Genomic DNA, 24,402 nt, shown 5'->3' on the forward strand with positions numbered 1-24,402 from the left:
CAGAATTTAAAATAGGGAGAAAAGCTCTGAGAATTCTCTGGAGAGCTTTTGCCACCTTACAAAGTTGGCATCTTGGTACTTTCTCACAGCTTTAATTTCATTGCTATATCTGTATATACTCTATATGATAGAATCCATTTCTGTCTTTCCCTTTATCTGTGTGTGTGTGTGTGTGTGTGTGTGTGATAGCTTTCTTGGATGCTATGCACACATTCTTTCTTGAGAGCTGGGTTTTTAGTTTTCCAGACAAGAAAAGTGATTACAAAGGCACAATTTTTATAATCCTGAGAAAATATTTCAGAGAAGGTGAAAGGAGAAAGGGAGAAGATTACTGAATAATCAAGAAGAGAGTAATGACAGTCTTCTGCATTTTGGTACCATCCCAGGTTACAGTAGAATTTGTGCAAAGGGAACGGTTGAGTTGGAGAATGTAACCTCACTCCATCATTTGTCAGTGACCTTACTTTTGTCACAAACCCCTAACAGCTCCCTGTCCTTGGTCAGACCTCCTTTCTCTGTCTCTCTGGGAAAAAGTAACATAAGAGAATGAGAGAAGAAATCCATGCATTTTAATATTTGTTGAAGGAATGATTTGGAAACTTTCCCTCTCTTAACTGACTCATTTATTTTTTCGTTTTACCACTCTGGCACTGTCCTTAGTTGATTGTGAGAGGCAATCCCATTGCCTCCTTTTTCCTTAAATATAGATTGAATGATGAGGCTTTAACTCTGTGGGGACCTAAACCTTTATGTTCTCAATGTGAGATGGCACATGAATATTCAGAATTTATAGTACTGACTTTGCAAATCTGTCCAGCTATGTACCCTCTGGGTTTTTAAGTTATTTTATTTTAGTTTTCATTATGATAGGATAATAATGTTTCTTCAGAGTAGGAAGGACATACATAAATTTTCTTTCTGTAAAATTGATGTTCAGGTTTAACAGCTGACTCCTCCCCCAACAAAATAAATAAATCTTAGAATACAGAACTGGTGAATTAAAGTAGCAACCTGATTTCTTTATGAAGAATACATTATCCTTCATTCAAATAGTACTGGCTATTTCTTACCTGTTCCCTCATTTCTGAGATTTTAGTTTACTGCCATGACTATGGTGATGAGAAATGTGATATGAGACTTTTCAAGTGTGGGAGTTTATTTTTGATAGTCATAGATGTAGTAAATACTGCTTGACAATTTTCATGAAAAATCATTGTTTCATTAGGTAAAATGATGAATATCAATTGTTTTAAGTTTTGTGAAAGAATATAGCTGTAAATCAGAATGAATAAGAGGAACATAGCTTACAAAAATATTAACAGGTATGTGAAAAAAATAATATTTCAGTGGCCACAATGAAAACAAAGTTAAATAAGAAATTTATAGTTTCTAACAAAAGACATCTCTTGAATTAACATTTAATTAACATAGAAAGCAGGAAGTTACTTCATTAAAGATATTACAAATTAAAAATTTTTTACTCATACATTCATTATAGACAAATGTTGATGCTGACAGTATATTTCCAGTTTTGCTAAGATAGGCAAACATATAGCAGGTAAATAAATATATTCTTAAAGAGAAAAGTGGCATGCTGTTTACATTGATTCTTTTCCATCATCTTTCTGAGAATTTATTGCACTTAAAATGTTTTATTAAGCCACACTAAATGTTTTTTCCTAAAAATACTTGTTGAAAATTGCTTATTATTTTCATTTAACTGTATTGAAGGAGAAATATAGGTTCATGCTTTTAAAAAAGTATTTTTATGCAGAAAGTGAATAAGAAAGTCTCCTCCACAACTCATTTCTTACCTTTGTTTATAGATCCAAATATATTCTATGCACAAGCAAGTATACCCACAAAAATAAACACATACATATGCACACACTCAAGCACCTTGTATGTATGTTCATTTGTGTGTCTGTGGGTGTGTGCACATCTGTGTGTGTATTTTTGGATATTTTATGTGAGAATATTGTTATAATAAATCACTAATGGAATCGTTAGGGCTATGTGTATGTACACTAGTAATGATCATTGCTATGGCCACCTCCCCAAAAATATATATACTCCCACCAACAGTGTATAAGATTGTGTTTTCACATTTTATCAAAACTGGGCATTTTATTATCAAACACTTGAATATTTGTTAATCTCAGAGATCACCATTATGATTACTACATGACACTATTTCCCTTTATATGAAAAAAAAATTCTATGAGAAAATGTATTACCTGAGCATGTTTTAATTTGAAGCATTTAATTAATTTGATAGACCCCAATAGTAAGTAGCCATTTGTACACAAATAGTTATGATAGATTGATAAGGAGTAGAATCTTATTATTTCTTTTTGTCTATACTTCTTTCGTATCCTGTGTGCAAAACACCAATAATAGTAGTAGTAGAAATTATAATAACACAGTTTATAAAACAAAACTATAATGAAAATTTCAGCATTATTACTCCAGGTGTTTAATATTTATTTCAGATTTGTATCAGTCAGTAGACATGTGTTTCATTTTAATATAATAAAAAGGCTAGTAGAAGTTGTACACCATTGACACAGTTCAGTGAAGTACCAGCTCTTTCATGAAAGAATACGTGTTAAATATTTTAATAACACTGTGTTTTACTTTTAATATCAAAATGCCATTCACATTTTAAGTTTAATTATAGCAAGCTAGCATACACAAAACATGATTCATAACCAGAATTTAAGTAAATTATTAGAAAATTTTCAAAAGATCAGAGTTCCATTTTCTGATGATATCATTTATTTATTTTAGGTTTTGGCCTTTGGTCTGAAAAAGTGTTGATTGAAAGTATATAACAGAGAGTGGGTGCAGGTGGTTGGAAGTGGCTGGGGGCCATGAATCTACCAATAAAAAACAGTGTCCTTAAAGTTCACAGAGTAAAAACCAGAACCAACTGTCCTTCCCTCCAACACAATAGAGCACAGGCACAGAACGAGTGATAAGCCCGAAGGAGCAAGGAGGAGGCTGTGGAGGACAGCAGAGGCAACCAGGCTGCTCTGTGAATGGACAGTCCTCTTTGGAATGGTCTGAGCAAAGCCATCCAGCTCTCACTGCACACCTCATAACCACTGCTAAGGATAAAGGAAAAAGACAAAACTTAGTCTCAGTCTGAAGGGCTCAGAAATCAGTCTAGGTGGGAAGGGGTCTGGATAACTGCTAGTCTTGCTTGGCCTTCTTCTTGTTTTCACTGTTCCCATTTCCTTCAACCTCCTCAGTAGAGAGCTCCTCTTCCAGTTTCTGCTTGCCACTCTCTAGCTGAAGTGCTGCTGTGTTTCAGGGTTTGAAGCAAATGATGATGCAGGTCACGTTGTCACATCCTGTACTGTCCCCAGAAGTGTCTGGTGCCAGGCAATGATCTAGCAGCTCTTCCACGATGGATGACAATAACCGAAGCTCCCCATTTTCATCACACTGGCTGATCTTTGATTGAATAAAGTCTATAACTTGCTGGCTGCTCATCACATTCCAGATGCCATCACAGGCAATGACCACAGATTTGTGATTGTCAATGAGAGTCAGCACCTTGATGTCAGGAAGAGCCGAAATCATCTGTTCCTCAGGTGGCAAGTTCTTGTTTCTCTTGTAGAAGTGGTCTCCAATGGCTCTGGAGAGGTTGAGGCCATCATTGACTAGCCCAACCATGGTGACCTTGCCACCAGCATTCTTGAAGCATGCTAGCTCCACTTCACCCTCTGGTTTGTGGTCATAGGACATGTCTAAAGCTTTGCCAGCCTCAGACACCTCACGGTGGGAGTCTCCTGCATTGGCTACAATCAACTGCTTCCCTCATATCAGAGCCACCACTGCTGTTGTACCACTGTCAGAGACAAGCTCCTCTTTGTCTTCCATCCCAGGCACCATCATCTCCTCTTCTTCTTCCTCATCCTCTTCAGCCTCCTCAGTGTTTTCCTCATCTTCTTCATTCACTGCCTCTTCACTGCTGTAGCCATCTTCTTCCTCACTGCATTCCTCACTGTCTTCCTCTTCCTCCTCCACCTCATCTGACATCCTCACTGTCCTCAAAAACTTGGACTTAGCAACTCGAGGCAGCTTGTTGGAGGCTGAAGTGTAGGAAGGCCCAGTCTCACCAGTGGGAGTGCCAGGCTCCCCACCTTGGCCTGCCCCAGTCCCACATTCCGAGTTGGAGGAAAGGCCCGTGTGAGCCTTGGCTGTGGGGCCATTTTCCTCTGAAGCAGTTTCCTTAGATTGATCCACAGGTTCTGCCTCCCCATTGAGGCCCTGGGACCCTGGTTCCTCTCCTGCCCCAGCTCCAGATTTGCTGTGGGGAGAAACCTTTTGACAGCTCTTCCCATAGCACATCAGCAGCTCTTCAATAGTCACGATAGCCTCTTCATGCAGCAGCGCAGCCTCCTCATTGTCCACACCATCTTCATCAGCTAGTTTTTCTTTTTCATCCTCATCCTCAGTGGGTTGCCCTGCAATCTGTGCCAGCTCCTTAGTGACTTTCTCAGTGGTCAGTTTAGCATCAATAGCCACGAAAGCATCTTCCAAAGCCTTCTATAGCTTGCTTTCTTTGTAGGCCTTCTGATCTTTGATGATATCATGAAGATATTTGGCACAGTACAAGGCAACTTCCTCCCCTCCATGTCCATCCTAGACAGAAAACATAGCTGTCTCACTGTTCAGCTCAGGAATACAGTTGTGAGCATCCTCTGCAGTCTAGCAGCCTTAGCCTAGGAGATCTCAGTACAAATGGCAGAATGTTTGGGTGTTGGAACTCTAGACCTGACCCATTTGGATTTGTGGCAGCTCCATGGAGATGCCCCAGCCTTGCATGGCAGAGAAGCCTTATGGCAGCAGCAGCAGCAGACACAGGGTATCGACCCCGTCCCAGGAGCACTTCACCACGTTGGGCTGGGAGATGTAGGCACCCATGGGGGTGGCTGACCAGCAGCCTCGGGGCAAGCAAATGGAGCGTGACCCATGCCGGTGCCGGAACCAGAGCCCCAGGTGCTCGTGTGGCAGGAGCTGGCCGGGTTGAGCAGCAGACGACGCAAGGTGCAGCTGAAAAGCATGAGGTGGGCCAGGAGGCGGTAATGGGACAGAAGCAGAGAGAGAGTGGAAGGGGAAACGGTACCGTTTCAGACCCTGCCTGGCTGGCGTGGTGCTGATTATGTCATTTTTAAAGTAAATATCTTTCAATAACGTTTAATAAAGCCTAGCTGTCTTCAGAATAATGAAGCTTACTATGTCCTCATGTATGTCTACTGCCAAAATTGGACAAGAAGTTTTAGAAAAAGAAAATTGCAGTTAGAATTTGTTCGAGGAGACAGTTTATGGTGACCAGTTACACTGAATTGGAGAGAATACCTAATTCCTATTCTCTCCTTACTATAAGTTGGAAATGGGGAAAATGTTATAGCAGTTACTTAACAACAATATCTTCAGAAAATTGGATTGTTATTAATCAACCAAGAAATGGACAGAATTCTAATCAGTTTTTACATGATCTCAAAGAATAAAAAGTAATTACCCAAATTTTGATTCAGTATTTGTTCAGCATTTTTTTTTCAGTGTTAAGACACTGCACTAGTTAATGGGGATACCAAAGTGAATATAATAGACATGTCCCTGATTTATAGGGAGATTAAAATTTAATACAGCAAAAGATCAAATTTATGTAATGAAAATCACAAACTGTCCTTTAAATTCGTATTGGATTTTAAGATTTAGAAAAACTAGAAAAGGCAACAGTTTGTACTATCCAACAAGCTAGACCAACCCTATGATTATCAATGTCATTAGTATTGGTATTGGTATAACTATGTTTGGAGGGCATCTTAGACCTGTTCACTAACATTGAAAATATTAGTAACTGCAGGTTAGGCTTTTTATTCCAAAATTTAAAATAAAAATTAGAGTGTAAGAATGATTAGAATAAATGACAGATAGTAGATATTTTCCTGGAAGGAGATTTTGATGTTGTATTCAGAGTAACAGTTCTTACAGGGATTTGGGAAAAATATGCTTTAAGAAGAGATTTGGAAATTTATAGATTAAAAAAAATGTGTCTACTTCACAGCTTTGTCTGAGAGGTAAGCCCTCCCAGAAGGATATCAGGTATTAACTCCACCAGGTATTGTCCTTTTATATCATTCATACCTACAGAGTTTTATTATTTCATATGTTCACCATTTTTCTTGCTTTCCAATTATATTATGAAGTAATCAAATTTCTTATTAAAGTGCACAAGTCATGAAACTTACAAATTTGATATATATTCAGTTTGACTTATTTGTACATAACTTCCATAAAATGCATAATTACCTGTGAGGCATTAAAGACAAAAACAGATGGCAAGAAACTAATATGTTTTTGTATTTAAAATTCTGTGAAGTGATTACAAATAAAACATTTTAAGTTAATAATATTGATAGGCAGGCTAAACTAATATAAATAATTATATGTTATTATCTTTTATATTGAAAATGACTCCTTTGATTCTGGGTATATGGAACTAAAATGAACAATTTGCTCTGGGAACTCCTCCCAATGGGTTATGTGCAAAATGTATGTAGCTTCAGGTTTGTATCAAAGATAGAAACCTACATAAACTTCTATTTTAGTGTTATTTCATTTTTTCCCTTTTGGCTTCACTTGGTGGTGGTTGTGCATACTAATATAGTTTATCCATTTCACAGTAGGAGGCTACAATATCCTTGTGGTTAAGCATTCATAATAATGTATGATTAAACGATGAAAGAAACTGGTCTGATCCTAGGGGAAATTAGTGTATTAATTTCAGGATAATGACACTGTAATTAGAGGTATCAATGTTAAATGGAGAAAGGGTTGGTCATAGATTAAAACTGTTTTAACTTTTACTTCTATCTCTCAAATTTGGATATTTACTAATAATGATTAATTTCAGACAGTATTAAAGAAATATCTTAACAGCCCCAGTGAAAATTACTTTGTTTCCTGTTATATGTTTTCCTAGAATTCAAATTCATAAAATGCTTATACTTATGTCTGGAATCCCAAAAAAATTTAGCTATTTTTGGCCAAAACCTTACTGAAGAAGGTAAAGCAGAATTGAACCCTATGTTAAAGTGAGAATGTTTTTTTTTTTTAAACAAGACTTGAAAATAAAGCAATGTTACAAAGAAGCAGGTTTTTTTTTATTTTGAATGAGAAAATGTTCTTCAGAATATTATTTTTAAATCACGTAGAAAAATATATTTTGCTTTCAATGCAAGCATGAGAAACAAGTTAATAAAGGTGAAAGTATAATTAGAACCATAGGAAACATTTTTTAAATGTCAGTTTTTATATTGAATCTTCACTGTGAATATTTATATTTATCATCTTTATACATATTGTATGTCTTTTCTAACATTAGGTTGTTTCTTTATGTTGAGATAATCATTTTAACATAAGGATACAATATCTAGGAAAGATAAGTGAACACTCTCAAAATGTATTTTTAATTTCCTAGAAGTCAAAATAAAAAAGGAGAGTGTGACATATAATCCTCTCAATCCTTGAATAACATTGAGTTATCAGGTTGGCTTCTCTCATAAAATGGGAGTATGATCCCTAAATAAGCATGCTTTCACATCTCTTCTTTAAAGGAAAACTCCCTTGAGTTTAATTTATTTTTTTTAAATTTTTATTATTGTTACTTTGTGAATGATGAGTTTTTTTAAAGAAAAAAGAAACAAGACAGTAAATCCCCATGTGGAGCTTGAAAAATTGGGTTCATATGCTGCAAACCTCTTGAAAATTCTATAAAACAGAATGAGACATAGTTTTATTCAAATTCTAGCTATTTTTTTCACTTTTTAAAATTTTATTAGTTTCTGCCTTATAACAAGGTGAATCAGTCATACATAAACATCTGTTCCCACATCCCTTCCCTCTTGCGTCTACCTCCATCCCACCCTCCCTATCCCACCACTCCGGGCGGACACAAAGCACCGAGCTGATCTCCCTGTGCTATGTGGCTGCTTCCCACTAGCTATCTACCTTATGTTTGGTTGTGTATATATGTCCATGCCTCCCTTTCATTTTGTCACAGCTTACCCTTCCCCCTCCCCATATACTCAAGTCCATTCTCAAGTAGGTCGGTGTCTTCATTCCTGTTTTACCCCTAGGCTCTTCATGACATGTTTTTTTTCTTAAATTCCATATATATGTGTTAGCATACGGTATTTGTCTTTCTCTTTCTGACTTACTTCACTCTGTATGACAGACTCTAGGTCTATCCACCTCATTACAAATAGCTCAGTTTCGTTTCTTTTTATGGCTGAGTAATATTCCATTGTATATATGTGCCACATATTCTTTATCCATTCATCCGATGATGGACACTTAGGTTGATTCCATCTCCGGGCTATTGTGAATAGAGCTGCAATGAGCATTTTGGTACATGTCTCTTTTTGAATTATAGTTTTCTCAGGGTATATGACTACTAGTGGGATTGCTGGGTCATATGGTAGTTCTATTTGTAGTTTTTTAAGGAACCTCCATACCGTTCTCCATAGTGGCTGTACCAATTCACATTCCCACCAGCAGTGCAAGAGTGTTCCCTTTTCTCCACACCCTCTCCAGCATTTACTGTTTCTAGATTTCTTGATGATGGCCATTCTGACTGGTGTGAGATGATATCTCATTGTAGTTTTGATTTGCATTTATCTAATGATGAATGATGTTGAGCATTCTTTCATGTGTTTGTTGGCAGTCTGTATATCTTCTTTGGAGAAATGCCTATTTAAGGCTTCTGCCCATTTTTGGATAGGGTTGTTTGTTTTTTTGCTATTGAGCTGCATGAGCTGTTTATAAATTTTGGAGATTAATCCTTTGTCAGTTGCTTCATTTGCAAATATTTTCTCCCATTCTGAGGGTTGTCTTTTGGTCTTGTTTATGGTTTCCTTTGCTGTGCAAAAGCTTTTAAGTTTCATTAGGTCCCATTTGTTTATTTTTGTTTTTATTTCCATTTCTCTAGGAGGTGGGTCCAAAAGGATCTTGCTGTGATTTATGTCATAGAGTGTTCTGCATATGTTTTCCTCTAAGAGTTTGATAGTTTCTGGCCTTACATTTAGGTCTTTAATCCATTTTGAGCTTATTTTTGTGTATGGTGTTAGGGAGTGATCTAATCTCATACTTTTACATGTCCCTGTCCAGTTTTCCCAGCACCACTTATTGAAGAGGCTGTCCTTTCTCCACTGTACATTCCTGCCTCCTTTATCAAACATAAGTTGACCATATGTGCGTGGGTTTACCTCTGGGCTTTCTATCCTGTTCCATTGATCTATCTTTCTGTTTTTGTGCCAGTACCACACTGTCTTGATTACTGTAGATTTGTAGTATAGTCTGAAGTCAGGGAGCCTGATTCCTCCAGCTCCGTTTTTCATTCTCAAGATTGCTTTGGCTATTCGGGGTCTTTTGTTTTTCAAACAAATTTTGAAATTTTTTATTCTAGTTCTGTGAAAAAATGCCAGTGGTACTTTGATATGGATTGCATTGAATCTGTAGATTGCTTTGGGTAGTAGAGTCATTTTCACAATATTGATTCTTCCAATCCAGGAGCATGGTATATCTCTCCATCTATTTGTATCATCTTTAATTACTTTCTTCAGTGTCTTTTAATTTTCTGCATACAGCTCTTTTGTCTCCTTAGGTAGGTTTATTCAGAGATATTTTATTCTTTTTGTTGCAATGGTAAATGGGAATGATTTCTTGATTTCACTTTCAGATTTTTCATCATTAGTGTATAGGAATGCCAGAGATTTCTGTGCATTAATTTTGTATCCTGCTACTTTACCAAATTCATTGATTAGCTCTAGTAGTTTTCTGGTAGCATCTTTAGGATTCTCTAGGTATAGTATCATGTCATCTGCAAACAGTAACAGCTTTACTTCTTCTTTTCCAATTTGGATTCCTTTTATTCCCTTTTCTTCTCTGATTGCTGTGGCTAAAACTTCCAAAACTAAGTTGAATAAGAGTTGTGAGAGTGGGCAGCCTTGTCTTGTTCCTGATCTTAGTGGAAATGGTTTCAGTTCCTCACCATTGAGGACAAAGTTGGCTGTGGGTTTGTCATATATGGCCTTTATTATGTTGAGGAAAGTTCCCTCTATGCCTACTTTCTGCAGGGTTTTTATCATAAATGGGTGTTGAATTTTTTTGAAGCTTTCTCTGCATCTATTGAGATGATCATATGGTTTTTCTTTTCAGTTTGTTAATATGATGTATCACATATATTGATTTGTGTATATTGAAGAATCCTTGCATTCCTGGAATAAACCCCACTTGATCATGGTGTATGATCCTTTTAATGTGCTGTTGGATTCTGTTTGCTAGTATTTTGTTGAGGATTTTTGCATCTATGTTCATCAGTGATATTGGCCTGTAGTTTTCTTTCTTTGTGACATCGTTGCCTGGTTTTGGTATCAAGGTGATGGTGGCCTCGTAGAATGAGTTTGGTGGTGCTCCTCCCTCTGCTATATTTTGGAAGATTTTGAGAAGGATAGGTGTTAGCTCTTCTCTAAATGTTTGATAGAATTCGCCTGTGAAGCCATGTGTTCCTGGGCTTTTGTTTGTTGGAAGATTTTTAATCACAGTTTCAATTTCAGTGCTTGTGATTAGTCTATTCATATTTTCTATTTCTTCCTGTTTCAGTCTTGGCAGGTTGTGCATTTCTAAGAATTTGTCCATTTCTTCCAGGTTGTCCTTTTTATTTGCAGAGAGTTGCTTGTAGTAATCTCTCATGATCTTTTGTATTTCTGCAGTGTCAGTTGTTACTGCTCCTTTTTCATTTCTAATTCTATTTATTTGAGTCTTCTCCCTTTTTTTCTTGGTGAGTCTGGCTAATGGTTTGTCAATTTTGTTTATCTTCTCAAAAAACCAGCTTTTAGTTTTGTTGATCTTTGCTATCATTTCCTTCATTTCTTTTTCATTTATTTCTGATCTGATCTTTATGATTTCTTTCCTTCTGCTAACTTTGGTGTTTTTTTGTTCTTCTTTCTCTAATTGCTTTAGGTGCAAGGACAGGTTTTTTACTCGAGCTGTTTGCTATTTCTTAAGGTGGGATTTTATTGCTACAAATGTCCCCCTTAGAACTTCTTTTGCTGCGTCACATAGGTTTTTGGTCATCGTGTCTCCATTGTCATTTGTTTCTAGGTATTTTTTAATTTCCTCTTTGATTTCTTCAGTGATCACTTCGTTATTGAGTAGTGTATTGTATAGCCTCCATATGTTTGTAGTTTTTACAGATCTTTCCTGTAATTGATGTCTAGTCTCTTAGCATTGTGTTTGGAAAAGATACTTGATACGATTTCAATTTTCTTAAATTTACCAAGGCTTGATTTGTGACTCAAGATATGATCTCACCTGGAGAATGTTCCATGAGCACTTGAGAAAAATGTGTATTCTGTTGTTTTTGAATGGAATGTCCTATAAATATCAATTAAGTCCATCTTGTTTAATGTACCATTTAAAGCTTGTGTTTCCTTATTTATTTTCATTTTGGATGATCTGTCCATTGGTGAAAGTGGGGTGTTAACGTCCCCTACTATGAGTGTGTTACTGTCGATTTCCCCTTTTATGGCTGTTAGTATTTGCCTTATATATTGAGGTGCTCCTATGTTGGGTGCATAAACATTTACAGTTGTTATATCTTCTTCTTAGATCGATCCCTTGATCATTATGTAGTGTCCTTCTTTGTCTCTTCTAATAGTCCTTATTTTAAAGTCTATTTTGTCTGATATAAGAATTGCTACTCCAGCTTTCTTTTGATTTCCATTTGCATGGAATATCTTTTTCCATCCCCTTACTTTCAATCTGTATGTGTCTCTAGGTCTGAAGTGGGTCTCTTGTAGACAGCATATATATGGGTCTTGTTTTTGTATCCATTCAGCCAGTCTGCCTCTTTTCATGATGGCATTTAGTCCATTTACATTTAAGGTAATTATTGATATGTATGTTCCTATTCCCATTTCCTTAAATGTTTTGGGTTCGTTATTGTAGGTATTTTCCTTCTGTTGTGTTTCTTGCCTAGAGAAGTTCCTTTAGCATTTATTGTAAAGCTTGTTTGGTGGTACTGAACTCTGTCAGGATTTGCTTGTCTGTAAAGTTTTTAATTTCTTCATCAAATCTGATTGAGATCCATGCTGGGTAGAGTAATATTGGTTATGGTTTTTTCTCCTTCATCACTTTAATTATGTCCTGCCACTCCCTTCTGGCTTGTAGAGTTTCTGCTGAGAGATCAGCTGTTAACCTGATGGGGATTCCCTTGTGTGTTATTTGTTGTTTTTCCCTTGCTGCTTTTAATATGATTTCTTTGTGTTTAATTTTTGACAGTTTGATAAATATGTGTGTTGGCGTATTTCTCCTTGGATTTATTCTGTATGGGACTCTCTGTGCCTCCTGGACTTGATTACCTATTTCCTTTCCCATATTAGGGAAGTTTTCAACTATAATCTCTTCAAATATTTTCTCAGTCCCTTTCTTTTTCTCTTCTTCTTCTGGAACCCCTATAATTCGAATGTTGGTGCATTTAATGTTGTCCCAGAGGTCTCTGAGACTGTCCTCTGTTCTCTTCATTGTTTTTTCTTTATTTTGCTCTGCATCAGTTATTTCCACTATTTTATCTTCCATGTCTCATATCCGATCTTCTGCCTCAGTCATTCTGCTATTGATCCCATCTAGAGTTTTTTTCATTTCATTTATTGTGTTTTTAATCGATGCTTGATTCATCTTCAGTTTTTCTAGGTCCTTGTTAACTGTTTCTTGCATTTTGTCTATTCTATTTCCAAGATCTTGGATCTTGGAAAAAGAATCTTGGATCATCTTTACAATCATTATTCTGAATTCTTTTTCAGGTAGACTGCCTGTTACCTCTTCATTTGTTAGGTCTGGTAGGTTTTTATCTTGCTCGTTCACCTGCTGTGTGTTTTTCTGTCTTCTCATTTTGCTTATCTTACTGTGTTTGGGGGTCTCCTTTTTGCAGGCTGCCGATTTGTAGTTCCCATTGTTTTTGTTGTCTGTCCCGAGTGGCTAAGGTTGTTTCAGTAGGTTGTGTAGGCTCCCTGGTGGGGGGGACTAATGTCTGTGTTTTGTTGGTTGAGCCTCAATCTTGTCTTTCTGGTGGACAGGTCCACGTGTGGCGGTGTGTTTTGTGGTGCCTATTGCCTTATTATATTTTTAGGCAGCCTCTGTGCTAATGGGTGTGGTTGTGTTCCTGTCTTGCTAGTTGTTTGGCATAGGGTGACCAGCACTGTAGCTTGCTGGTCGTTGATGGAAGCTGGGTGCTGGTGCTGAGATGGAGATCTTTGGGAGATTTTCGCCACTTGATATTATGTGGAGCTGGGAGGTCTCTTGTGGACCCGTGTCCTGAAGTTGGGCTCTCCCACTTCAGAGGCCCAGCACTGACTCCTGGCTGCAGCACCAAGAGGCTTTCATCTACCCGGCTCAGAATAACAGGGAGAAAAGGTAGAAAGAAAAGTAGTAGAAGAAAGAAAAAGAGAAAGGAAGAAGGAAAGAAAGGAAGGAAGCAAGAAATAAAGGAGGGAGGGAGTGAGCAAGCAAGGCAGGAAAGAAAGAAAGGAAGAAAGGAGGGATGGAGGGAGGAAGGAAAGAAAGAAAGAAAGAAAGAAAGAAAGAAAGAAAGAAAGAAATACAGGAGGGAGTGAGGAGGGAGGAAGGAAAGAAAGAAAGAAAGAAAGACAGGAGGGAGGGAGGGAGGAAGGAAAGAAAGAGAGAAAGAAAGAAAGGAGGGGCAGAGGGAGGGGGGGTGGAAGGGAAGGTAGGAAAAAAATAAAGAGAGAAGATAGAGTAAAATAGAATAAAGTATAAAATATAGTAGCATTATTAAAACAAAAAGTAATTATTGAAAAAAATACGGACAGATAGAACCCTGGGACATATGGTGGAAGCAAAGCTATACAGAGAAAATCTCACATAGTAGCATACACATACACATTCACAAAAAGAGAACGGGGGGGGAAAATCGAAAATCTTGCTCTCAAAGTCCACCTCCTCAATTTGGGATAATTCGTTGTAAAAAGAGGAAAAGGGGAAAAAGTCTGAAATCTTGCTCTCAAAGTCCACCTCCTTAATTTGGGATAATTCATTGTAAAGAGAGGAAAGGGGGGCGGAAATCTTAAATCTTGTCTTCAAATTCCACCTCCTCAATTTGGGATGATTCCCTGTCCATTCATGCACTCCACAGATGCAGGGCACATCAAGCACACCGTGGAGCTTTAATCCGCTGCCTCTGAGGCTGCACAGAGAGATTTCCCTGTATCTTCTCTGCTCTCACAGCTCCCGGGTCTCAGCCTTGGACCTGGCCCCGCCTCTGCACCTAGGTTGCTGGAGGGTGTCCGTTCTTCACTCAGACAGGATGTGTTTAAAGGAGCCGCTGATTCGGGGGCTCTGGCTCACTCAGGCCAAGGGGAGGGAGGGGCATGCAGTGCGTGGTGAGCCTGCAGCAGCAGAGGCCGCCGTGACGTTGCACCAGACCGAGGCACTCCATGCGCTTTCCCGGGGAAGCCATCCCTGGATCCCGGGACCCCAACAGTGGCGGGCTGCACAGGCTCCCTGGAAGGGGGGGTGGACAGTGATCTGTGCTCGCACACAGTCCTTGTGGTAGTGGCAGCAGCAGCCGCAGCGTCCCACGCCTGTCTCCGGGCTCCACTCCTTTAGCCATGGCTTGCGCCCGTCTCTGGAGCTCCTTTAAGCAGCATTCTTAATGCCCTCTCCTCACGCACCAGGAAACAAAGAGGGAAGAAAAAGTCTCTTGCCTCTTCGGCAGCTCCAGACTTTTTCCCGGATTCCCTCCCGGCCAGCTGTGGTGCACTAACCCCTTCAGGCTCTCTTCCCGCCACCAGCCCCAGTCCTCTCCCTGCGCTCTGAATGAAACCCAATACCCGAGCCTCAGCTCCCAGCCCCGCCCGCCCCAGCGGCCAAGCAGACAAGCTTCTCGTGCTGGTGAGTGCCTGAGGGCACCAATCCTCTGTGCGGGAATCTCTCTGCTTTGCCCTCCGCACCCCTGTTGCTCCGCTCTCCTCCACTACTCTGAAGCTTTCCCCCTCTGCCACCTGCAGTCTCCGCCCACGAAGGGGCTTCTAGTGTGTGGGAACCTTTCCTCCTTCACGGCTCCCTCCCACTGGTGCAGGTCCCATCCCTATCCTTCTGTCTCTGTTTATTCTTTTTTCTTTTGCTCTACCCAGGTATGTGGGGAGTTTCTTGCCTTTTGGGAGGTCTGAGGTCTTCTTTCAGCGTTCAGTAGGTGTTCTGTAGGAGTTGTTCCACGTGTAGATGAATTTCTGATGTATCTGTGGGGAGGAAGGTGATCTCCGTGTCTTACTCTTCCACCATCTTCCTCTCCCCCTCAACTTCTAACTATTGATCCAACAGAATGCTTGTTTGGAGAATGCCTTTGCAGCTTTATTTGAACACAAAAAATACTTTTGTCTTTAGAGAGTGTGTGGGCGGGGGGGATTTTGTTTCCATATGCAACATTCATCTCATGTATACACATTCCTCATGCTGAGGGCACTGAAGACAGTCTGACCTTGAAATATATAGGACATCTCAAATCCCCTGTGTGTATACAAATACATGCATATATAATAAAACATGATGATTAAAGGATGATATGATAAATTTTTTGAGTAAAGAAAAAACATTCAAATAATAGCTAAATTAAATAATTTGAAATGTGATCTCTTTCCTAAGCAGAGTATGTGATTAAATTCTAAATCAGGAGGCCAGATGCCAGGAATAACAAAATTAAAAAAAATATATATGATTGCAAAATTTTCAGTACTGTATAAAAGCCTTTTAGCACCCACTAGGCAAGTCTGTGAATGAAAGGACAATCATCTCAGAAGAGATATGTATCATCTGTTATATTTGTGAAATTAGCTGATTCCATGTAAGTAAAATGAGATGCTATTAGTGAATGGTGCTGGACCAAAAACACAACTTTTAGCACAAAGAAGAAAGACATAAATTTCAAGAAAATATTCTAGATATAAGCCTGCTGAACCATTAGGAGAGAATCTTACTTAAGAATAGTTATCATGGTTAAAACAAATACTTGTGTTTGTCCTTTTCTTCTCTTTCTTTTCTTTTCTCTTTCTTCTTTCCTTTTCTCTTCCTCCCTCTCTCCTTCCATCTTTCTTCTTTTCCTCCTTCCTTCCCTTATTCCTTTTTTTCTTAATTTCTTTCTTTTGAAACAAATATTGAAAACTGCAATAATAGCAACACCTGCAATTACACCATTGCATATGCTTTTAGATGTTTTAACTAACATCATAATGAGTAATTATTAAACTGTTAGGTCTGGCTGTCTTTTCTTTTTTTAATAAATTTATTTATTTGTTTTTATTTTTGACTGTGTTGGGTCATTGTTGCTGTGCACAGGCCTTCTCTAGTTGTGTTGAGTGGGGATTACTCTTCCTTCTGGTGTGCCTGCTTCTCATTGTCATGGCTTCTCTTGTTGCGAAGCACAGACACTAGGCACACAGGCTTCAGTAGTTGTGGCACGTGAGCTCTAGAGTGAAGGCTCAGTAGTTGTGGCACATGGGCCTAGTTGCTTCACGGCATGTGGGATATTCCCAGACAAGGGCTTGAACCCATGTCCCTTGCATTGGCAGACAAATTCTTAACCTCTGTGCCACCAGGGAAGCCCAGGCTGTTTTCTTCTTATTAACAAAAGTTAAAAGTAAATACAATAAAAGTAGACGTGTATAAATATAGGGATAACATTTTGTGAGTTTTATTGCACATTCCTACATGTAATATCTTTGGTGGAAAAACGAAAGTGAAAGTATCCTGGCAACTACACAGTGTTTAAAATTTGTTAAATTTTTGAAAGTAATATTGAAATTATCATGTGCATATCAGCATTCAGTATATTCAGTGATGGTTCAAAACATAGACTTCATACAGATGTGGAAAATTGCTACATTTAGAAATATAAACTTTGTATCTTATTACATTTCCAAATGTATTCAACTTACCCTTAATGTGAATCCTGTTTCTGGAGGTTATAAATCACAAATGGTATTGAAATACTGACTCAGAACTGAGTCAATCATAGGCAAAAGGACCTCTTGAATGATGTGATTAGCCACAGGATCAATGAGTGATACGTAGTTGAAAAAATGGACTGGAGAATTTGAGTTATTTGTCAGAGATTTAGTCATGGTCTAGAGAACTGCATCACACTCAATCATACTTCTTTGATCCTTGACAAAAGTCAGTTATATTAAGAGGTAGAATATAAAAGTCAAAGTCACCAAGCCAAGCTCCTTGCTTTGTATGTTTTCTAAAGGGATGCTTTGCTTTCTCTCTCTCTGTCTGTCTCTCTCTCTTTCTTTCTCTTTCTCAATAGCCTTCCATATATAGCCAGTATTTTCCCAGTTTACAGGAGAGGAAATTGAATCACAATAAAAAATTTAAAATTTGCCTAAGTGGCAGAATTAGGTTTTGAAGTTGAATTTAGTCTGATTCTAGAGAACGATTCCTTAATATCAGGCATTACAGTGTAAAAGTTGAGTGCCAACCCTCAAATCGGATTAACAGGATTTGAATCCTGGGATTCAAACTGTGGGATCTTGGGCTTATTTTATCACCTACAAAATGTGTATAATATCAGTGCCTTATTTATAGCTTTGTGAGCATTAAATAAGTTAATGTATGTAAATCATTTAAAGTGGGCCTGGAACTTAATGAGCCCTATATAAGTGTTGACTCTTGGTATCAACACTTTATCTGCTGTTGCAATTAGATTGTACATTTAGATTTACTTGTGTTAAGGTTTATACACAATAGGTTTGGACACCTGAGTTTTCAGGGTTATTTGATGTGATACGATAATGCATTACACTAAGTTACCAACATGATGAAAATGGAATAATGACTTCGTATTTCATACAGGCTTATAAGATTTTGTAAAGCAATATTGATTCATATTCAGATGGAAGGTCAGTGTAACATGTGAAAAGAGAAGTATGAGGGTATAAAGCATTATGATTATGCTTTAAAATATGGATGAATGGAAAATAACACTTTAACTTCCTTAATCTTCTTGTTGCCATATGATAAAATTTACCTCCTTCTCTTGCCTAAGGAGGGTGACAGAAAAAAGCAGATAAGAAAGCAGAACTAGAAATACAAGTTAATGTATCCAGTAATATACTTATTTTCTTTTCCTTTTTTCCACTTTAAACATGCTTAAATGAAAACTGCTTTGTGGCTCAGGTTCCTGTTTCTATGAGTTTCTGTGTCAAATATAGCAGCTTAACTACATTTGGCGTTACTCTGATCAAAATATTTTAATTTCTGTCCCCAGTAATCATATCCCTGGAGCTACTTCCATTGTCTTTTTCTACCTTGTCTTCTGAGTGAGAAACAGTGAGGCAAATGTCAGTAGATTGGGTCAGAATACAGCTCTGTCACATTTTAGAGAAACTGTTACCTATATTTCATCTTTCTGTCAGGGACATAGAAAAATTCACTGAAATATGACTGAAAGAGCTTTCAGAGGTAAGATCAATAAATTAAAGCTTGCATTTAAATGATAAAAGTAAATCCCCTTCTAACAGAGCTATTTTTAAAGTTTAAACTGATGCTTTCCATGTTTTAAGCTGTATTTAAGTCTAATGAAAATTTGAAATCATTACAATACAATTTTATTGGAAAAAATAACATAGGCATTATTATAACATATGCTTTCTCTATTAAGTATTGTTATGGGCTAAATTATGCCCTTCTGAATTCATATGTTGATTAATAATTCCTAGTACTTCAGGATGTGACTGTATTTGAAGATAGGTCCTTTAAAGTGATAATTAAGTCAAAATTAAGTAATTAGGGTGGGCCCTGATATAATCAGACCGGTGTCCTTATAAGAAGAGGAGATTACAACACATGGAAAGACACTAGGAGTTAATGTGCACAGAAGGATGACCATGTGAATTGGCAGCAAGAGAGATGCTATTTGCGAGCCAAAGACAGACCTCAGAGGAAACCAGTATCAGCCACCCTGATCTTGGACTTCCAGCCTCCAGAACTGTAAAAAAATAAATTTCTATTTTTTAAGCCACCAGGTCTGTGGTATTTTTTAAATGCAGCTTTAACAAATTAACACAGATCTAATGCAAAATTAGTGAGTCAAATAATCAATATATCAATATAAGTTGATAAATTAGTTATAATTTACAACAAAATCTCCTTTATGCCACCTCCCCTTAATCAACTCATCATATAATCAAAACTCTGAATTAACTCTGCAAAATAATCTTTATGGCTCATTTCCCATTGGCTAATTTCTTGTTTGTAAGTATTTTTTACCCTTACAAGTTAGTCTATGCTTATATATGATATTATTTTTATCAAATATAGAGATCCAGTTTTATTTATTATAGCAATTATATAATTATTATGTAAATCTATTAAAAATGAATGCAAAAACAAAGACTGTCTTTCTTTAATGGAGGTTTGCTTCCATTAAAATTAAATATATTTGCTGTGCAAAAGCTTTTAAGTTTAATTAGAGCTCACTTGTTTTGTTTTGTATTATTTTGTTGCTTTTCTAATTTTCATTATCTAGGAAGTGGATCAAAAAATATCTTGCTGTGATTTATGTCAGATAGTGTTCTGCCTATGTTTTCTTCTAAGAATTTTATAGCAGGCAGTCTTACATTTAGGTATTTAGTCCGTTTTGAGTTTATTTTTGTGTATGGTGTTAGAGAATGTTCTAATTTCATTCTTTTACATGTAGCTGTCCAATTTTCCCAGCACCACTTAGTGAAGAGACTGCCTTTTCTCCATTGTGCATTCTTGCCTCTTTTGTCATACATTAGATGACCATAGGTGCATGGGTTTATCTCTGGAATTACTATCCTGATCCACTGACCTATATTTCTGTTTCTCTGCCAGTACTACACTGTCTTGATTACTGTAGCTTTGTAGTATAGGCTGAAGGAAACCATAAACAAAACTAGAACACAATTCACAGAATGGAAGAAAATGTTTGCAAGTGAAGTGGCTGATAAGGGATTCATCTCCCAAATACACAAACAGCACATGCATCTCAATATCAAGAAAACAAAGAACACAATCAAAAAATGGGCAGAAGATCAAAATAGACATTTATCCAAAGAAGACATACAGATGGCCAACAGGCACATGAAAAGATGCTCACCATCACTAATTTTCAGAGAAATGCGAGTCAAGACTACAATGAGGTATCACCTCACACCGGTCAGAATGACCATCATCAAAAAATCTACAAACAATAAATGATAGAGAGGATGTGGAAGAAAGGGAACCTTCCTACACTGTTGGTTGGTATGTAAATTGGTTCAGACACTATGAAGAATAGTGTGGAGGTTCCTTAAAACACTAAAAGTAGAGCTACAATATGATCCTGTAATCCTGGGCATATATCCAGAGAAAAAACATAATTCATAGAGATACATGTGCCCCAATGTTCATTGCAACACTGTTTACAATAACCAAGACAGGAAAGCAACCTAAATGTCCATCGACAGAGGAATGGATAAAGAAGATGTGGTATATGTATACAATGGAGTATTAATCAACCATGAAAGAGAATGAAATAATGCCATTTGCAGCAGCATGGATGGACTTAAAGACTGTCATACTGAGTGAAGTAAATCAGACAGAGAAAGACAAATAACATATGATATTGCTCTGTGGAATCTTAAAAAAATGTTACAAATGAACCTATTTACAAAACAGAAGTAGAGTCACAGATGTAGAAAATACACTTATGGTTACCAAAGATGAAAGGGGGGGAGGAATAAATTGGGAGATTGGCATTGACATATACACACTATTTTATATATATAATAGATAACAAATAAGGACATACTGTGTAGCACAGGGAACTCTACTCAGTACTCTATAATGACCTATGTGGGAATAGAATCTAAAAAAGAGTGTATACATGTATACGTATAATTGATTTACTTTGCTGTACAGCAGAAACTAACACAACTTTGTAAATCAACTCTACTCCAATAAAATTAATTTAAAAAAATAAAAAAAATAATAATTAAATGTATTGCTTTGAGAGGTGTCTGTAGTAGAGAATTGCTTTAAAGATTGCAATCAAATAATGTGTGTATGAGAACTGTAAAATTAGAAAAAATAGGAAAACTTAATTTCAAAAACCTAGAAATATTGCACTCAGATTACCTTGTGAGTTTGTTAACATTGAACCACCAAACAATATCTCTGATATAGATGCTAAAATTCTGAACAAAATACTAGCAAACCAAATTCAACAGTGCTGTAAAAAAATGGCACTGTGATCAATTGGGACTCGTTCCTTGGATACAAGGATAGTTCAACCTACATAAATCAGTTAATGAGATAAATCACATTAATAAATGAAAGATAAAAATCATACTGTACAGCACAGGGAACTCTACCTAATGCACTGTGGTAACCTAAATTGGAGGGGAGTCCAAAAGGGAGGGGATATCTGTATGTGTATGGCTGATTCATTTTGTTGTGCAGTGGAGGCTAACACAACAGTGTAAAGCAAACATACTCCAACAAAATTAATTTTAAAAAAATCATATGGTCATTTTAAAAGCTGCATTAAAAACATTTGATAAAATTTGACATCTTTTCATAACAAAATTCTCAATAAATTGATTCTAGAAAGAACATAGTTCAACAAACTAAAGGTCACGTATAACAAGCCCATAGCCAACATCATACTCAGTGGTGAAAGTTTAAAAGCTTTTCCTCTAAAACCAGGAACAAACATGAGTGTAACCATTCTCATCATTCTTTTTCAACAAAGTACTGGAAGTTCTAGAGAGAGCAATCAGACAAGAAAAAGAAAAAAATATAATAATAATAATAAGGCATGCATGAAAATCAGAAAGAAAGAAGTAAACTTGTCTTTGTATAAGACATGATCTTCTATATGGAAAATCCTAAGGACTTCACCAAAAAACTCTTAGAACTATTCAATAAAGTCAATAAAGGTGCAGGATAAAAAAATCAACATACAAAAGTCTGTTGTGTTTCTACATGCTTACAACAAATTATCTGAAAAAGAATAAGGAAGTTAGTTCCATTCATAATAGCATCAAAAATAGTAAAATACTTGGGAAAATTTTTAACTAAGAAGGTAAATACCTATAAAATGAAAAGTATAAGACATTGATGAAATAAATTGAAAAAGAGAAATAAATGGGAAGATAACTCACAAATATGAATTGTGAGAATCAATATTGTTAAATGTCCAGACTATCCAAAGCTATCTAAAGACACAACAAAATCCCTATGAAAATTACAATGGCATTTTTCACAGAGGTAAAAAAAAAAAAGACTCTAAAATTTGTATGGAACTTCAAAAGACCCTAAATAGCCAAACAATTTTAAAAGAGAGCAAAGCTCTGGAGGAAGCACACTTCCTATTTAAAACTATACTACAAGACTATAATAATCAAAACAGTATGGAACTGTCATAAAAACAGACACATAGTCCAATGGAATAGAATTGAGATAGCCCAGAAATAAACCATAGTATATATTGTCAACTACTATTTGACAAGGGTAGGAAGAATACTCAATGGGGAAGAGACAGTTTCTTCAATGAATGTTGCTGGAAAAATTGGATGTTCACATGCAAAAGAATAAAGACTTCTATCTTACACCACTCAAAAAGTTAACTCAAAATAGATTAATGACTTCAATGTAAGGACTGAAATCATAAAACTCTTACATTAAAACAGAATAAATGCTTCTTGAAATTTAATGTAAGAGTTTTATGATTTGGTAATGATATTTTGGGTACAATACCCAAAGCACAAGCAACAAAAGCAAAAATAAACAAGTGGGGCTACATCAAAATGAAAAGCTTATCCACAAGAAAAGAAACAATAAACAAAATGAAAAGCAACCTACCAAATGGGAAAACTATTTGTAAACCACTTATCTGGTATGGGGTTAATATCCAAAATATATATTTAAAAAGCTCATAAAACTCAGTACAAAAAAATCTAATTAAAAATGGGCAGAGGATCTGAATAGATTTTTCTAAAGAAGACACACAGATGGCCAATAGGTACATAAAGAGGTGCTCAACATCACTAATCATCAGGGAAATGCAAATCAAAACCATCATAAGATGTCACCTCACAACTTTTACAATGGCTATCATCAAAAAGACAAAAGAAAAGTGCTGGTGAGGATGAGGGATAAAGGGAACTTAGGTACACTGTTGGTTGGGGATATACATTGGTATAGCCACTGTGTAAAACAGTATGGAGTTTCCTCGAAAAATTAAAAATAGAACTACCATATGATCCAGGAATTCCACTTCTGGGTATATATCTAAGGGATATGAAATCACTATCTCAAAGAGATATATAAACACCCATGTTCATTGCAGTATTTTTTACAACTGCGAAGACATGGTAGCAACCTTACTGTCAGTGGTTGAATGGATAGATAAAGGTGATGTGTATACATATACAATGTAATAGTGTTTATTCATAAAAAAAGAAGGCAATCCTGTCATTTTTGACAACACTGATGAATTTTGAGATTATTATTCCAAGGAAAATAAGTCAGATAAAGAAAAATAGAAAGGCAAATACTGTATGATGTTATTTAACTTTGAAGGAAAAGAAAAACATGTCCAGCATAAGGGAATATAATCAATAATGTAATATATTTGTATGGTGACATAGGGTAACTAGAATTATTGTGGTGAGTATTTTGTAATGTTTAGAAATATCAAGTCACTATGTTGTGCACCGGGAACTAACATAGTGTTGTAGGTCAATTATACTTCAAAAAACAAACAAACTCATAGAAAAATAGATCATATAATCATATATGTGGTTACCAGAGGAGGGATGGGGGCAGGGGGAATTGAATGAAAGTGGTCAACAGGTACAAACTTCCAGTTATAAGATAAATAAGTACTAGAGATGTAATGCACAACATGGTTAATACAATAAACACTGCTTTATGTTATATATGAAAGTTGAAGAGAATAAAGCCTAAGAGTTCTCATTACATGGAAAAATAATTCTCTTATTTTTTATCTATAAGAGATGATGGAAGTTCACTAAACTTGTGGGGTAAACATTTCATGATGTATGTAAGTCAAATCATTTTGCTGTACACCATAAACATATACAGTGCTATATGTCAATTATCTCTCAATGAAAGTGGAAGAAAAACAGACAAGCTAACTGATAGAACACAGGCATATTGGTGGTTGCCAGGGGTCAGGTAGATGGCAAAAATGGGTGAAGGTGGTCAAAGAATACAAGTTTCTAGTTGTAAGATGAATAAATTCTATGTGTGCAATATACAGCATGATGATTATTGTGA

The 24,402-nt window shown here is 36.6% G+C and overlaps 1 pseudogene across 1 annotated transcript in view; it reads right to left on the bottom strand.

Annotated features, from left to right (window-relative positions):
• Positions 1-3,195: 3,195 nt before the first annotated feature.
• The window catches only part of LOC308609349 (protein phosphatase 1G-like), a 50,553-nt pseudogene continuing 29,346 nt past the window's right edge, over positions 3,196-24,402 (bottom strand). Inside the window, exons 2-3 of the transcript in view lie at positions 4,791-5,167; positions 3,196-4,712 (exon numbers count right to left, since the gene is read on the bottom strand). The product of the transcript in view is annotated as a protein phosphatase 1G-like (transcript). The remainder of the gene's footprint in view (positions 4,713-4,790; positions 5,168-24,402) is intronic.

This window comes from Mesoplodon bidens, assembly GCF_964165515.1.
Source record: "Mesoplodon bidens genome assembly, chromosome: X".
Lineage (NCBI taxonomy): Eukaryota > Metazoa > Chordata > Mammalia > Artiodactyla > Ziphiidae > Mesoplodon > Mesoplodon bidens.